General features: G+C 43.7%; 1 protein-coding gene across 1 annotated transcript in view; it reads left to right on the forward strand.

The window, feature by feature from the left end:
• LOC308313606 (NT-3 growth factor receptor-like) overlaps positions 1-17,975 on the forward strand; it is a gene marked incomplete at its 3' end in the record, with an annotated part of 222,417 nt that overhangs the window by 82,934 nt on the left and 121,508 nt on the right. The gene's annotated exons all lie outside the window — the stretch shown is intronic.

Raw genomic sequence — 17,975 nt, forward strand, 5'->3', positions numbered from 1 at the left:
TGAAAAAAAGTCATCTGCTTTGCTACTATTTTTGATTGGTTGGTGTGTGAAGTTAACCAATCGCCGAGACTGCCGCTTTCCCAGAAACAGAAATTCATTTATAGCTACAATTCTTAAGTTTTATGTCTGTTGTCTCCCTCTCCACACGGAGACAGGAAACTGAACCAGTGTCCCATGAAGTTCCAACTACAATAAAGATAATAAACTTAACTTTATTGGCATTGTCAACTAGTACTGCAGGTGTCCTACCCAATGCCAGCGTGAATGTCTCAATGGAAGTGTCGGGAGACCACCTCAAACCACTGCAGATGTATCAGTTATATTGTAACAGTCTACCATATATTGGTTATAAAATACAGTTTTATTCGCTTAAAGGAGTCCCTCAGGTTATGGCTTTAAAACAATAAAGCATGAAACTAATTCGTTTAATGCAGTCCGTCAGATGATTCAGATGAAACACAATTAACATCAAATAGATTCAACGGATGTTACATTCAAAGGATGTGCTTTAATATGAAATGAGTCTCCCTATCACACAACTAAATACAAGTAGATATAGTTGTCTTTTGGTTCTCCAATGACGAACGACATGGAAACATTGCTGATTTTACATTTCACAGATTCACAGAAAATTCCTAATGTGCTGTCTTGTGGCTTGTGTGATGATAAAGTTTGGGACGTAAGATCAATGAGCCTTTTCTTTGAGTCTTTCAAACAAATATATGATATAAAATATTGATGCATGCATAATTCCTTTGTGTTTTCCTCCCTCGTTGCTGTTTTCATCTAGTCTTGTCACTAGCGGTGACAAGACGGTCAGGCATGGCCAGCTACAGCGCTGTCAAGTCGCTGTTTAAGTGTTGATAAAGCCACACTGCATGAATGACAAGCGGTTTAAATAGCACTGGGAACTGTACCGTGCACGGCAAGAATGCGTGTGTTTCATTTTTTTCCCCCTTTCTTTTTAATTTATGTGACGGAGCAGGAATTGTGTATAGGAGAGAGAAGGGGGCGTGGAGATGGTGCAACAAAAGCATAATGATTCTTTCATGCTGCTGTCTTTTAGCGCAGAAGAAAAAGTTAACATTTCGGGCATCACTTTGTAGCTTAACTAAAGGGGAATTCTGCCCAAAACTGTTTTTTCCACCATTTTCTGATATTATATCCCCTACACCAGGGGTTCCCAACCTTTCTATTACCATGGAAATGTTGGCGGACCGGCATGGCTGAGGGATGAGGGGGTAGGGGTGCGTCGCGGTCGTGCATCATCGTACCAAAACATGGAAGACAGTTGACTGGCCTTAAGTAGCCCACCTGCTGCTATATTATTGTATCACATACATAATTGTCATAGACCATATCATTGATCCTGGTGACGCACGGTTATAGATTCACGGTCGGGGGAAAACTTGGGATTCCCTTCTCGCGTACCAGTGGGACATGTCCCACGTACCAGCACAGGTACACATACCAGTGGTTGGGAACCTCTGCCCTACACTGCCTATTTTTCACATCAGTCATGCTGTCCACTCACCCGAGTGTGCACTGTGATGCATTGTGACCTTGTCGATCTGCTATTTTCAGCCAAAGCCTTCCCCACAATTAGGATGCTGGGTTGCGTTTAAGTGGTTAATGTTGCTGTCCTCCATCTAAAAGGACTTGTAGCCTCTGCCGCTTTGTCGCCACTGTGCACTATGCAGCGGTAGTGTGCAGTTCCGACCCTTGAAACATGGGCGCTGTCCATGGTGCTGAATCCTATAGTATGTGATAATGTGTATGGGCACTGCGTGGGTTCTTTCTTCATTACAGTAAACTGGAAACAGGTGCTCTTTGGACAGAGTTTTCACATTAGAGTGGTCACACATTTAAGTGGTTAGAGATTAACCACTTACAGTTTAACCCTTTATTCTAGACCTAGTCATACTGGACCTGAGTTGGCTCTATACTTAGACCGCTTTTTTTCCATCTAGAAAGTCTCTATCTACAAGCTCTGCCGAGCTTGTAGATGGCTATTCTTGGCTAATATTCTCCCCAGAACACGAATACTGGTGGTTCAAGGGGTTGCGTTACTTTCCTCTGTGGAGAACCTGTAGGCAGGTATAGATAAGGTGATCTTAAAACAAAGTCCAAGCCATACTGTTCAGTTGAACACATTATTATTATATTATTATAACATACATGGCTAGACAAAGTTACAATTTGCTACAGCTTTAATAAAGGCTTGAAAAAAGAAATCAAGTGAGCAGTGTGCCTTGGACTAACATACTTCTACCATACAATCTGTTTCTTACATGTGCTAGTTGGTCAAGAACATTTTAATTGAGTATATTTGCTCTAGTGTATAGTGCATTTCCGTTTTTAGGCAGTTTTCGCTTCATTTTGATTGTACAGAGACAGTAAGTTGAGGTCTCCGGCTGGAATCAAACTTTTATCCCCTGAATAAACACTCAGTTTCTGCCCTTAGCCACCACATCATACACATTAGCCCATTCATGTATGTTATTTATCTATTTGTCACATGGCATTTTAACCAAAGGTTACTTTAATGAGGTTGCAGGTAAATTGCTCTTGGGTATCTGAGGCTCACAGCTTGGCAGGTATTTTAGTGGTATTGTATTTATGCATGAAAGTGTTCTGCCACAGTATTTTAAGCTTTGAATGTGTCGGATGCTCCAGCACTTCCAGTGTATTTAAAGAAGGGTGCTGGGTTTTATTTCTGGCAGTGAGGTGCTACTGCAGTGCTGCCAGTCGTCAGCCCATGGGTGCTGCATGGGGTTATTTAGAGCACTGAGAATACAGAGAGAGAGAGAGAGAGAGAGAATCCTACAGTCCACCCTTCACTTCTATTGCCGTCATCCACACCTTCATCCACCCTCTTCTCTATCGCTCAAACCCTTTATTCTCCTCTGTTAAATTGTTCCCCTCCACTTTACTCTCCCCTCAAACGTTTTTTTTCTTATCTATATAGTCGGCCCCACTACACCTCTAGCCTTAATTTAACTTTTAGCACAAATTATACCCTAGTATGCACGTGTGAGAGGGCAGGGGGAGGGGAGAGAGAGAGAGAGAGAGAGAGAGAGAGAGAGAGACCAGAGGGTGTATTTTTATTCTTTTGGAAACGGGACAGCTCCTCAGAGAAGAATGTGTACTATCCTCTATGGGTCAGAGATGGACATTTATACATGCATGCACAAGCTCCTTACACCATGCATATTCTCAATGGTCATTAATATATATATGCATATTTATGCAGGAACACACACACACACACGCTGCAGAGGCTAAAGAGCGTCAGGAAGAGCATGGAGCAGAGGAACGAGGGAGGGAGAAGGGTAACTGGAGTGGAGGATGTTGATGAGTAGAATGTGGGGAGAGGAGAGGAGAGGAGGGGAGGGGAGGGGAGGGGAGGGGAGAGGAGAGGAGAGGAGAGGAGAGGAGAGGAGAGGAGAGGAGAGGAGAGGAGAGGAGATTGGTATTTTTGGCAGAGTTTTGGGAAGGCACCCGTTGCATCAAACGGGTAACAAGTTGCAGGGACAGATATATGACTATTCACCAGACGTGGGATATTAATACAGATATATGACAATTCACCAGACGTGGGATATTGATACATATGACTATTCACCAGACGTGGGATATTGATACAGATATATGACAATTCACCAGACGTGGGATATTGATACAGATATATGACTATTCACCATGGTGAATAGTCATATATCTGTATCAATATCACACATCTGGTGAATAGTCATATATCTGTATCAATATCACACGTCTGCAGACGTGTGATATTGATACAGATATATGACTATTCACCAGACGTGTGATATTGATACAGATATATGACTATTCACCAGACGTGTGATATTGATACAGATATATGACTATTCACCAGACGTGTGATATTGATACAGATATATGACTATTCACCAGACGTGTGATATTGATACAGATATATGACTATTCACCAGACGTGTGATATTGATGAGGATGTGATGGACAGATATATGACTATTCACCAGACGTGTGATATTGATGAGTTTGTGATGATTTACGACTCTCAACAATCCGCATGCACAGCTTTACTTCGGTAACTACACTCATTTGTAACCGTTACTCTTTGTGTCCATCGCCAATGACCAACTGGATGTGCGTAACTTTCACTTTTGTACAATTTGATCCAACCCACGCACGTCTCGGGTCTCCCGCCCTTCACTGTACGGAAAACTCCAAACACCTGTTGCCACACCCGCACCACACTGGCCATGGCATTGACTGCATGTTTCCCCAAAGCAGTGAAGTGAGCTGTGAGCAGTGAGCAGTGAAGGATTTACCTGTGCCATGTCACAGAGAGGAGCAGATTAAAGCAGCCCTTAGCCCTTAGCCTGGCCTCTATGTAAGCTCCTTCGCCTATTTTGAGGCAGGTTAATGCAGTTTTGAGACACAGCGATGCAAAATGCCACCATGCAGAATTCCTCAACACATTTCTTTCATAATGTTAATGCCAGTGTGCCACCCCAATAGTGTGGTGACATTGTAGCATTGTAGGCTTACTGTGGTATGTCGGCATTGGAAATGTCTACATCTAAAGGTTAAGCCCTGATGCCTTGAACATTTAAAAAGGACTATCTTTCAGGAGAGGCAGCGGGTGTTTGATCTGGAGCCAAGAATACATAGAGAGGAGGAAATAGAGTTGTAATGAGAAGGAATGGATTACTGCGGGAAGAATGGAAGAGAGAAAATAGGTTTTTGGTCCAGTGCAGAGAGTGACATTGACTTGACTTTTCAGTCTTGCGATATGTGGTACGTGGCGGAATTACTTCTATTCTAATCAGTTGGGAGACGACTGGAATAGAATTGATGACACAGTGGAATTGGTATTAGTTAGAGTATTGAAACTATAGTTAAGTGCTTCTCAACCTCATGGGTCGGGGGACCCCCAGGGGGATATCCACATTCCACACATCCCCACATGACTTAATTTAAGGACTTTGAAGACATTTTTAATACATAAACAAGTAAACAAGACCATTACTGCATCAAAAGTAATCAAAAACGAACAAACATTGACACATTGTCAAATATTATACGAAACAAGCCACAACTGTGAAAATAGACCTACAATACAGTAGCTCTACAAGCTCGCAACGCAATGAAGGCGTTGTGAGCTTGTGGATCTGAAGCTAGAAGCCCTAGCAGCCCAGATGATGACTTGATTTCCGGTTCCGTCATCATAACGTGACGGCCTCGTCACCAGGTCCCGGATAAATCCGCTGTTTCTTTTTAATTATTTTAAAACGGCGAATTAAACGTATTAAATAAATGTCGGGTATAGCGTTTTGCGTGCGGTGGAACACTGGATTAAACAATAGAGGGTATGCGCATGCTTAAGGTGAATGGCACATCGAGTGGCAAAGCAACATGCAAAGTGACTTTAACATTGGGATGGCCAATGACTACGTAGAAAATTGTACTGCAAAGTAGGTTAGAAACGGTTGCCAAACTCTGGTATATTTCTGAGTGGAGCCCCTGATTGTATTTTGAAGTTCTTTGAGTTTGAGATGTGACATAACATCCTCCACCCAACGTTTGTGAGATGGCGGCGCTGCCTTTTTCCAATTAAATAGTATCAGCTTCAGCGTGATGAGTTGGTATTTGTATTCCCTCTGGAGGGACACCAAACGGCGCCGTTATTGGATTGGGATCTATATAATAGTTGAGTTACAAATATACGAGAAGGTATTAAATATCTCTGTCCAAAATGCAATCTGGGACACGACCAAAACATGTGGCTAAGCGTAGCAAACTTCTGACCACACCTGGCACTGGCTGGATCTGAGTGCCAACCAACATTATGATTGGCAAATCCAATTGGTTACTCGTGCTAAATGCACGGGCAAAAAACGTCCAGTTTGGGCACTATACGTCTCGGCGGCTTCAACATTGGCCAGCCGCTCTGGGGGCACTGGGGGCTTGGTAAAAGGTGATTGGCCAGCCGCTCTGGGGGCACTGGGGGCTTGGTAAAATGTGATTGGCCAGCCGCTCTGAGGGCTTGGTAAAAGGTGATTGGCCAGCCGCTCTGGGGGCTTGGTAAAAGGTGATTGGCCAGCCGCTCTGAGGGCTTGGTTAAAGGTGATTGGCCAGCCGCTCTGGGGGCTTGGTAAAAGGTGATTGGCCAGCCGCTCTGGGGGCTTGGTAAAAGGTGATTGGCCAGCCGCTCTGGGGGCTTGGTAAAAGGTGATTGGCCAGCCGCTCTGGGGGCTTGGTAAAAGGTGATTGGCCAGCCGCTCTGGGGGCTTGGTAAAAGGTGATTGGCCAGCCGCTCTGGGGGCTTGGTAAAAGGTGATTGGCCAGCCGCTCTGGGGACTTGGTCAAAAGTGACCATAAAAAAACTATTTTGACACAACATAGATTGTTCTTTTTCACAATGATTTACAACTATATAAAAACATGTTGATTTGAATTCATTCTTTTAATCAACCAACCACTTTAGGCCTTCAGACATTAAGTCCTACGACAAATAGTGGCAATAGACGATCCACAAGCTCACAGCGCTTGGTGACGTGTTGAGAACTGCATGGTGAAAACTGCACAGAGCATCTTAACGGTAGCTACAGTACATACTGTATGATTGATTATGGACAGAGGAATTACATCACCACCACTGAACGCCTCGCTAGTGGTCATGACCTTGGATGGGCAACCAGGCAGTCTGTAAATAGACACGTGCTTGCGTGCTTGTGTGCGTGCGAAGCACAGATGAAAGCCTTGAACTACACAACAGGAACACACATGCAGATGTGAATCTGTGCAGACCATGTGCCAATTCTATAGCTAAATGATGTATATGTGTATATGTGTATGTATATATATGTATACGTATGTGTGCGTGTGTGTGTGCGTGTGTGGGTGTTGAATGTATGGCTGTAGAGCATGAAGCCTGCCGTTTCAGACTCCCTCAGGGTGATTCTTGACAATGGAGAGATTTCCTATTTAAATGAAGCCGTGCCTCGCGGTGCAACACACAATGCAATATCTGTAGGGGATATGGGCTCCTTATTCCGCCTGTGCGTGCTTGTGTGCGTGCGTGTGTGCGTGTGTGCGTGCGTGTTTGTGTGGTTTATCCTCCAAGGATCACAGCGTGCTGTACGGTTAGCCAGTCCAAAGATCTCTGCATGCGTTCAGTGCAGAGGCGATTGAATGGGTTTTTTACTATGGAGGGTCACAACATGACCAATAGAGAGCATGATGGGATGATGGGGGTTACTGATGGGAGCGTTTTCTTCTTTGCAGATAAACTGCTTTGTGTGGAGATATGAGGGTACTGTATATGTATCAGCTCATCAATCAGACACGTGGCCAGGAATCTGAATGGGGCAGATTTGAGACCCCCCCCCCCCCCCCCCTTTATTACATTACAAATTTGTAGAGATTTGTTCATGCAGAAATAAATAAATGCTGGTGTGTCTAACATCGCAACAACAAAAATATATACAAATAAACTGCAAACTGCTAAAACAAATGATACAAATATACATGTACATCACTCTATTTAGTGACTTTCTGAGTGTGCTGTATATGTATAGGACACACACAGAAAGAAAGGAAGAACTAATATACGAATACTGAGCCATTTGTTTTGCACTAAAGTATTAGGTTGTACTGGGGTATTAGTTTTTAGGTATTAGGTTGATAAGGTATTAAGTTGTACCGAGGCATTCGTTTTGAGGTATTAGGTTGATAAGGTATTAGTTTTGTACTGAGGTATAACATGTGAGGGATTAGGATTGCACTGAGGTTTAGGGTTTATTGAAGGTTAATTTGTTGATTTATTCCCTTCGCTAGAAAACAGAGTAATCGTGTTTGCTTCTCTCATCACACCAGGAGGACGTATTCCACCTCCCAGCGCGACAGGAGATATGGAGAGAGCACTAGTATTGACATTCGGGTCAATAAAATGACACTTGTCTAGTTGTCTTGGCTTTAGATGCTATCAGTCATTAAATCAGACAGGCATGAGCTGAGATAATGGTTTCTTTTCTAGGCCGCAGCCTCGCAAGAATTCAGCCAGGAGGCACAACAACAAAAAGTAATACGGCGATACAATAACCTTTATGTCTTACCTTCACAAATCAAAGGGACCATTCTACAGAGCTTACTGTGAGCATAAGCAATAAGCCCACAACTAAGATAGATTTAAAACCAAGCCGACACAGGATCATCATCATCATTCTTCGACCGCGGTCGAGATCATGGATTTCACAATGCCACGCCAGACTTCCCGGTCCTTCATTACCATCCCCAGTTCCTGCTTACTGATGTGTCCCTAGCGATGACATCAGGGAACGACAGTTTTCTAGTCCATAGACTGCAAGGCACCGGTCACAATTTTCCAATTTTACGCCATCAACCAAAACTGTATTTTGTTTCAGTAACGAAACAAAATACCACACACACACACGCACTTGTCAATGTCAAATATTTTCCCTTTGCAAAATAGTAATATTAGTGAGGACCTATTAAATGAAGATAGGTTGAAAAGTGGTGAAGTGGTCCTTTAAGTGTATGTGGCAAGTACTTCTCTTTGCCCTCATTTAGTATGCCATGAGCTATGAATATAGCAATGTGGCATGCCTCCACAATCCCACTCACATAATCAATAACTATAGTGTAATGGTAATCCCCCAGAATCTCTGAGTGGCTAATTGTGCACCGTAGGGACAATCAGACAATCCGCTCAAACTGCTTGCCTCATCAGATCATCCATGGCAGATACGGTGCCATCAAGGCCACCTGTGTGGCTGTACATCATGGGGTGAAGCCTCAAACATGGAGGACTGCACATGATTCCAACATGCCACTACTCTGACTGTGTGGCTTCGCGTGCGGTCAGGGTTAGGGATATGGTTAGTAACGACTAGGTGGCTTTTTATTTAAAGGAGCATTCAGTGATTTGGGTGATTTGGAAAAATAACCCGGTCCGCCCCGGTAACAAGATGTGCACATGCACACGCTCTACAGTGGGGGAAGTACAACAGACCAACAGCACGTGCACCAAGGCCCGCCCCACTCGATCATGATTTGCCACCCAAACCGAAACTAGGGTTTTTTGACCCCAGGGGCTCACTGGGGACAGGGAGGAACTCCTTATATGGTCAGCACACTTTATAGTAGGGAGGATTATCGAAAAAATAAGTGATATTTGAATTTAGTGAAATCACTGAATATACCTTTAAGTAGGTAAATTTACTTAGTTACTTTCCACCACTGCATGCCGTTGCCAAACATAGGCTACAGTACAAAAAGGATTACTTTACTGTACAGTATGTGGTTACACATGTTATGGGGCTTACAGTGTGTTTTAACAGCGGGAGAACAACGGCGAGCAACACAAGAATTTCATTACAGGATCTCTGTTGTGAGCCATCATACCATGGAAGCTGCTCAGTAAGAGAAAGACACTCCTATGGTTGTGTAGTCTCTCTTGGAGACGGTCAGCGGCTGTGCTTTGCAAGCTCTTCGCCCGCCATCTTTGGGAGTGAAGTGAAAATGTCTCTGTTGAGGTGCAAAATGTCACTCGCTGTCCAAGTGTAAATCATACAATAGCAAAGCACACTCACAGTATCATGGAAGCTGTTATCTAATGTTCCTTTTAGACTTGGAGTGCCATGGTGGATAGAGGGGCTTATAGAATGGCCACTGTGAAGAGACCCAGGTGAATGGCTTTGGTGTGATGATGACGGTGTCATGAATGTCATGACAGCCTGTCAAACGCCCCCCAGATGAAATGGAAATACCACTTGCATGCTGTGAGATTGAGATTGGATTGGAGCGTATACATTGTCGACACAGCCACACTTGTCAGCTGTACAAGCATGAAGCTGATGTTTGACGTAAGTGACAAGATACACTTAGTCTAGGATGGATGCATGTGTATATGAAATCGGCCTATGCATTGGCAGGAATGTGGTTATACAAAACACATCACAAGTAAGGCAATGTTGTATGTAATTTGAGGAAAACTGTCATATAGCCGAATGCATGCATGCAGTATAATGTCTTCCACTATTCCCGGAAGCCTTCACGCTCTACTGCATTGACAAGGCAGCCCATACCTTTGCAAATGAAATTGTCAATACAAAGTATTGACTAAATTCAAATTAGAGTGTTCTTGGATCTTCTTGGACATCTTTTCGCTTGCCAAGAAGATCAATACAAGCTAAAGTCTGATCTAGACTTTTTTCCCCATACGACTTTGCCACACGCTTTTGCCACCACACGCTGAACATCAGCAAATCTACAACCTCACAACGCAACGTCACTGTTGCCTGTAGCTTGTAGCTATTTTTGGTGTGTGTGACACCGTCATGACGGAGCATAAATTAAGCATTGGAACATGGAACTAATGTGGAACTATGTATATTTGTTAGCTGTTGCTAGAGTGTAGATTGTAGCTCGCTGATCTGATCAGTACATGGTCAGTGGTGGCAGGGCAATACGTTGGTCCGACGTACAACAGTCTGGTTAAGACTCACCCGTGGCTCCTGACATACGTTGCCGGTTAAGAGACATGCGTTGCCGGTTAAGAGACATGCGTTGCCGGTTAAGAGACATGCGTTGCCGGTTAAGAGACATGCGTTGCCGGTTAAGAGACATGCGTTGCCGGTTAAGAGACATGCGTTGTCGGTTAAGAGACATGCGTTGTCGGTTAAGAGACATGCGTTGTCGGTTAAGAGACATGCGTTGCCGGTTAAGAGACATGCGTTGCCGGTTAAGAGACATGCGTTGCCGGTTAAGAGACATGCGTTGCCGGTTAAGAGACATGCGTTGTCGGTTAAGAGACATGCGTTGCCGGTTAAGAGACATGCGTTGCCGGTTAAGAGACATGCGTTGTCACGGTCTCAGACTTTATTCATCTAGATTGTTGGTTGTTTTTCTATGTTATGTTCTACTTGTTTTGATTCTATGTTCTACTTATCTAGATGTTTCATTTCTATGTTTTTGTTCTAGTTGTTATGGTTCTATGTTCATGTCTTCCCCAGGTGTTTCTCATGTGTAATCAGCCCTCCTGTGTATATTAGTCTTGTTCCCCAGTCAGTCCTTCTTTCAGAAGACTTTTTATTTATTTCGACGTCAGGCCTAAATGGGTTAAGGAATACCAGGCTCTCCCGAGGTTGCCGGATTTGCGCCTAGGGCCACTGTGTTTTGGGACCACTGTGTTTTGGGGCCACTGTGTTTTGGGGCCACTGTGTTTTGGGGCCACTGTGTTTTGGGGCCACTGTGTTTTGGGACCACTGTGTTTTGGGACCACTGTGTTTTGGGACCACTGTGTTTTGGGGCCACTGTGTTTTGGGGCCACTGTGTTTTGGGACCACTGTGTTTTGGGACCACTGTGTTTTGGGACCACTGTGTTTTGGGACCACTGTGTTTTGGGACCACTGTGTTTTGGGACCACTGTGTTTTGGGACCACTGTGTTTTGGGGCCACTGTATTTTGGGGCGAGTGTTTTGGTATTCCGTGTGGTGATGCCATAAGGTGTTTGGTGTTTCACCTACTGTAAACTTAATCTCCACCATGATTCCTCATTTTCTGCACTTCTCAGAGTTTCTGTCTTCTTTGCATTATATTACCCTCAGCCCCATCACCCTCTTCATATCTTATGCATATTTCCTCTCCTCTCCTCTCCTCTCCTCTCCTCTCCTCTCCTCTCCTCTCCTCTCCTCTCCTCTCCTCTCCTCTCCTCTCATTCCCTCAGCTTTCTTTTTTTCCCCGCTTGCTCCCCTCATATATCTCCTCTACATTATGGCCTTCCAACCTAACTTCAATTTCCCTTCATTTACTCGGCTGAGGGAGTTAGCCCGGCGAGCCTGCTCAAATTATTACCCATTTCACTTTTATGAGACAGTCTTGGTTACATTATTATGGGTGTGTTGGGAAGTGGTTATTAGATCTCAATATGCTCCAATATAGTTTCTGTCCCACAGAAGCCTTGTATCTCCAATTTCAGGACTTTTATTTAATTGACATGTTCTCCCGTGTGTAGAGATGTCTTCTGTGACATTGAGGCGGAGACAAGCCACCGGTAACGCTTTGTGAAATGTCAAATAATCAGTTTTCTTGAAAGGTTTAGGTATTTACGACCTTATGCTTGACCAAAGCAATACAGTATGTGTTTCAATTGTTAGTACTGTAGCATTATTCATATTATCTAATTTAACATTTGTGGAGTTGGTCACCTGACCAAAAGCGGTTGACAGAAACTGGTCGACATGTTCTGTTGCCCCAACACGGGCAGAAACAAGGCCTTTTAACCAGGCTACTTGCACACACTACAACTCGCTTACAATTCGCAAACCTGGCAACACTGCCCTGTGTTCATGCTGTTGTCAGAGGCCCGCCCCCGGCTCACACGTCACTACTCTCACCGTCTCTCCGCTCGCAATCGGCAGCCATCTTGCTTTTTACTTCGATGCGCGAGTGGACATTTAATGCAAATACATTAATTATAGCTCCAGCAAGCAAACACAAACACCTCAACTCCATCTCATTGTGAATAAGAATTCCGAGGGGAAAAATAATTTTTGGAACGCCACTTTCACCCAGTATGAAGCTAAATGTGGAAGCCGTGTGTGTCACACCAAAACTGGTGACCCAGAGATTCCTGTACCGATTCTCGGGCATCTGGCCTGAGGCACTGCCTGCGAGTTGGCTCTGCGGGCGCTTTTTCCAACTCTCACTGATTTATCCAGCTCACACGTCAATCACAGTCACCAGCTCTCAGCCTGCACACACACGCACGTCTGTCTTGCGCACACGCGCACACACACATACACACACACACACACACACACACACACACACACATGCAGGCTATTGCTTTTTATTTATATGGGCGAGTGGCAATTTAATGCAAATAAATTAATTATAGGTCCAGCAAGCAAATCATGATGGTCTGTAGGTCACAATTACATTCCGATTTTAGTTGTTGTGTTTTGTATGACATTTTGGCCAGTAGTTTTATATCTATCTCAGCTTTTGCCTGATAGCACACATGCTAACAGTGCTGACCACAACGTTAGCAGCATTTGATGACAGGTTGCCATAGCAACATACAGTGTGCGCAGACCTAACGTGAGCTTCTGGGACAGAAACTTGCGTTTTCATGACAGCAGCAGCTGCTGCAACCTCTGATAGCTACTGTGATAAAGATGCTAAAGCAACACAAAAACACATCCACACGCAAACCAAAACAAACCAGGGTTGCCACATATCGTGGATGTGAGAGTGAAACAAGCAACCAGGTCTATAAAAATGTTAATAGGCCAGTTCAAAGTAGGTAAATCAGAAATGGTCCGGAAATTAGTCTTAAAATAATCAATTATAGTGTTGACTGTCAAACTTTGTTGTCTAATGTTGTTTCAGAGCAGTGGAACTCAAACATTTCCATGTCAAGGACTACCAATAGATAAACAAGTCCAAAGTAGCTTATAATGATCAGACTTGGCAACACTGTCTCTAGGTTGAACGTTCTACTTTACAAGCTCACACATATGAAATATGTTTTTTTGAATCTTCAAACTGAGACATATTTTATGATAATACTGTTAGCAGTCATCATACTCCAAGAGCATACAAATGGAACCAAATGGACCCTGATTTTCCCAGAGAGCAAATGGTATCAAATGGGGGTCTGTGGCCTAATGCATTTCAAACTGGGGGTTCTTGGTATTATATTCTCTGCATATCTTATCAACTTGGGGTGAATATTTCACCACAATACTTTACTGAATATTTCACAAGAATATAACACAAGAGTCAAATGTACGGTCAAATGTAATCACAATATAGGCTACAGATGTAAATATTTATGACACAGTAAAATGTCGAAAATTAGTGCTATCCCCCCCCCCCACACACACACACACACACACACACACACACACACACACACACACACGACAGGCAAGGCTGTTGTTTGCATCGTTAGCAGGCAGCAGCTACCTTGGCACTGCTCTCTGTGACTGTAGTTGTTTCACCATGTTTGCGTATTTATGAGAAATAAAAAACACTTTCTGTTATTATTAATACTTTATAACCCATCCGTTACTACATATGTGCAGGGCACACTACTGAGAATTTCCTTCTTCCCATATTGCGCTGCAATGTAACTAGGATTCGCCGGCCGAAGGCCGGCGAAATTCTAGTAATTTTACAATGTCAGATTAAGGACATGCTTTTTTAGGATTATATGTGTGCTAGTTTACAGTATGTAATTGAATCGATGATTGATTGAATACTTTATTGGCAGAAATGTAATCAGTACAGGGTACAGTCAAACAGAAATGTATTCAGTACAGGGTACAGTCAAACAGAAATGTATTCAGTGCAGGGTAGGCTACAGACAGTCAAACAGAAATGTAATCAGTACAGGGTACAGTCAACACACGTCCAAAGGGATCACCGGAAAAAGTTTCCATTCAGGTCCTGGGTATTCAATTCATAATCGTGACATGAAAAATAACAACAAATTTTAAATCATCATAAAAGGTAAAAAAAAATAACATATATGTACAAGTTGTGGAACAAATAGGGGGGTAAGGCGGTGGGGGTAGTCTATAGACTAAGGGGGGCGGGGGAATAATCATTTCCTCTCACTTTGGCATGCTGAAAGGTGGACTTTCAGGCCTGTTTGATTGCTGTTGATTTTGTAAGTTACGGTTATTATAGTGTACCCACTCAAGCCCTATGTACCGCATGGTCCGCATCATTGAAGGTGTTGTGCTGCAAAGAACTGTGCTCTACAATGTATCATTTGTCCATGGGGTGAGTAATCGATTGCAAAAAAGTCATTTTGGGGGTGAACTATCCCTTGGCTGTGAGGTCTGTCTGGCACTTACACTGGCTTCTAATGAGAGGGCAAAATCTGTCTTGGAAGAGCCACCCATCGACTAATATAAGGCAACATTCCCCGTGTTTCTTCGAATCTTCACTAGTCCGATCCAGAAGAACACAGTTTGCTGGCCACTGCTACAGAGCTGACAATGAGGTTATATCTTCCCTTCTTCTTTGGAATCCTGCCTCAAAGCAGACCAGAAAACTGTCGTTCCCTGATGTCATCGCTATAGAGACACATGCATCAGTAAGCAGGAACTGGGGATGGCAATGAAGTACCGGGAAGTCTGACATGGCATTGTGAAATCCATGATCTCGACTGCGGTCGAAAAATGATGATGATCCTATACTACTGCTAACTGTACTCACTTGGTTCTCTATCCTATAGACTACTGCTAACTGTACTCACTTGGTTCTCTATCCTATAGACTACTGCTAACTGTACTCACTTGGTTCTCTATCCTATAGACTACTGCTAACTGTACTCACTTGGTTCTCTATCCTATAGACTACTGCTAACTGTACTCACTTGGTTCTCTATCCTATAGACTACTGCTAACTACTCACTTGGTTCTCTATCCTATAGACTACTGCTAACTGTACTCACTTGGTTCTCTATCCTATAGACTACTGCTAACTGTACTCACTTGGTTCTCTATCCTATAGACTACTGCTAACTACTCACTTGTAGTCTAAAGGTGTAATGAGCCGCTGCTGGCTCCACAGCCACGATGACAAGGACACAAAAGCAAGTGCAGTTAGCTAAAGTGCTATAGGAATCCAGCAGCAGCACACTCACTGGGTGACTCTTAACACAAGAGAGGGGTCGCAGCCGCTTTACTGTAGAGAGAGATGGCTTGTTTTTCTCCACGTGTGAGATCCGTTCTGGCGCTGTCTTTTCTTTGTTCATTGGAAATAATGGATAAAATAAACCTTTTATAGAAATAATATTAATTTAAACATTTTCAGGCGAGATTGATTCAGCTTTAATCCATTCACGCACGCGCACAGGCACGCACACACACACACACACGCACACACACACACACACACACACACACACACACACACACACACACACACACACACACACACACACCGGGTATAGGTTGCATTTTGTATCTGCCCTATCTGCTCCAGTGCTCTTGATGAAAGAGTGAGACTATCAGCATTGCATTAATGAGACAGGAGGGTTATCTTTGCTACTCATTTACATCCTTGCTTTACTGGCCAGGTGCTAGATGAGGGACTTAATTAAGTAGGTATCGGGGGAACCTAAGAATACATTTGCCCGCGTACAGTCGGATAAACTCACACTTCTAAACACGCGGTAGGTGGGGTGGGTCACACATAAAGTAGAATCGCACAGGAATCTTTAAATGGGGTCTGGGTGCAGGAGAACTTTAACACTCTTGTTAAAGCCAACCCGGGGGACTTTATAGCCATGCTTTAAAAGAAAACTTTGAAGTTAACCACTTGAACCCCCTTGTCTAAGAGAGACAGACTTTTGTTACAACTGTACTCTGACCACTTTCTTCTGTCTACACAAATCTCTTTGAGAGAGAGAGGCGAGGGGGAGAGATTGACACATAACGGGGATCAATGGAACCAGAAAATGGCCGCCGCTGCTATGCCCTGGCTTATAGCATTCCATGCTATACTGCAGCATACAATAATGACTAAAACACCATATCATACAAAAGGTAATTGAAGTGTAAATCCACTGTACCACACCAAATTCGACACACATGTTCCACACCACCACCTTGAGTTGGTCGGATACATGGTTGTTCAGAACCGCCAGAAAAGACAATGGTCTTCGATTTGCTTAAATAATTATGTCTAAATACAGACAGGTCACATGGAATCCGATTTTTTTTTCCTACATTTTTATCCCACAATTTTGCAACCCATGTTTCACCCAGTGTCAATTATCTAATGTAATCCTGGGCGCTACACTTCCTCTGCCTACCTGGGGGGCAGCGGACTGACCTCATGCTTCCTTCTATGCACAAGGAGTCCAAGCTGCTTCTTTTCACCTGACATGTCATGTCATGTCATGTCATGTCATGTCATGTCATGTCATGTCATGTCATGTCATGTCATGTCAAACACAACGACAAACGTCTGGGGCACACCGCCTGCGTCTGCGTGTTGTAGAGACAGGGTGTCGGCCCGTTCACTCTCCTTCTGCCCTCCTCTTCCAGTGGTGCGTCTTTGTTCACATTCCTACTAACAACAAACTCTACACATAATAACGGGGAGTTGCCGACAGATTCATCCGTGGAGCTCTGAATCTGTCTTGAGAGATTACGTCACACCATGTTCTACCATGCCATACTGTACTGTACCACGCCATATTGTACTATATCATACTGCAAGGTACTGTAGCATAAATCATGCCCCAGCCCACACCCGATTCCGTGCCGAAGTACAGTAAATCTGTAAATGGAGGCCAACCAAGCATGTACTGTAATACTGTGTGGTTCTGTCTCTATTCGTGTGTGTGTGTGTGTGTGTGTGTGTGTGTGTGTGTGTGTGTGTGTGTGTGTGTGTGTGTGGTGTGTGTGTGCGTGTGCGTGTGCGAGCGCACACATAATTGTGTGAAGTGTGAACAGTGTTGCGAGCACGTGTGTAGTCAGCAGCTATAAGAGGTGTGTGTGTTAATAGACGTCTGAAATCACACCATTTCTTCTCATGTGTGTAAAATGTGTTAGTGAAAGTAAGTCATACATATTTCATGGGAGGAGAACAGTGGTCCTAAACACCGTCTTTCCCTTTGGTCCTTCTGAACATAATGAGCCCTGCCAATATACTCATGTTATTGGACGTCTCTCTTGTATTTTCTCTTTGTATGCTATTTTATGCTGTTGAACTGAAACTGTGTGTGTGTGTGTGTGTGTGTGTGTGTGTGTGTGTGTGTGTGTGTGTGTGTGTGTGAGAGAGAGAGACAATAGACAAATCCAGTTTGTTCTATTTATCAAACCTGAGACTGGCTGTAATAATGTGACTATTGATCTAAAGAAAGTGAACAAGAGAGAGAGAGAGAGAGAGTGTGTGTGTGTGTGTGTGTGTGTGTG

This window comes from Protomyctophum bolini, assembly GCF_963924005.1.
Source record: "Protomyctophum bolini genome assembly, chromosome: 4".
Lineage (NCBI taxonomy): Eukaryota > Metazoa > Chordata > Actinopteri > Myctophiformes > Myctophidae > Protomyctophum > Protomyctophum bolini.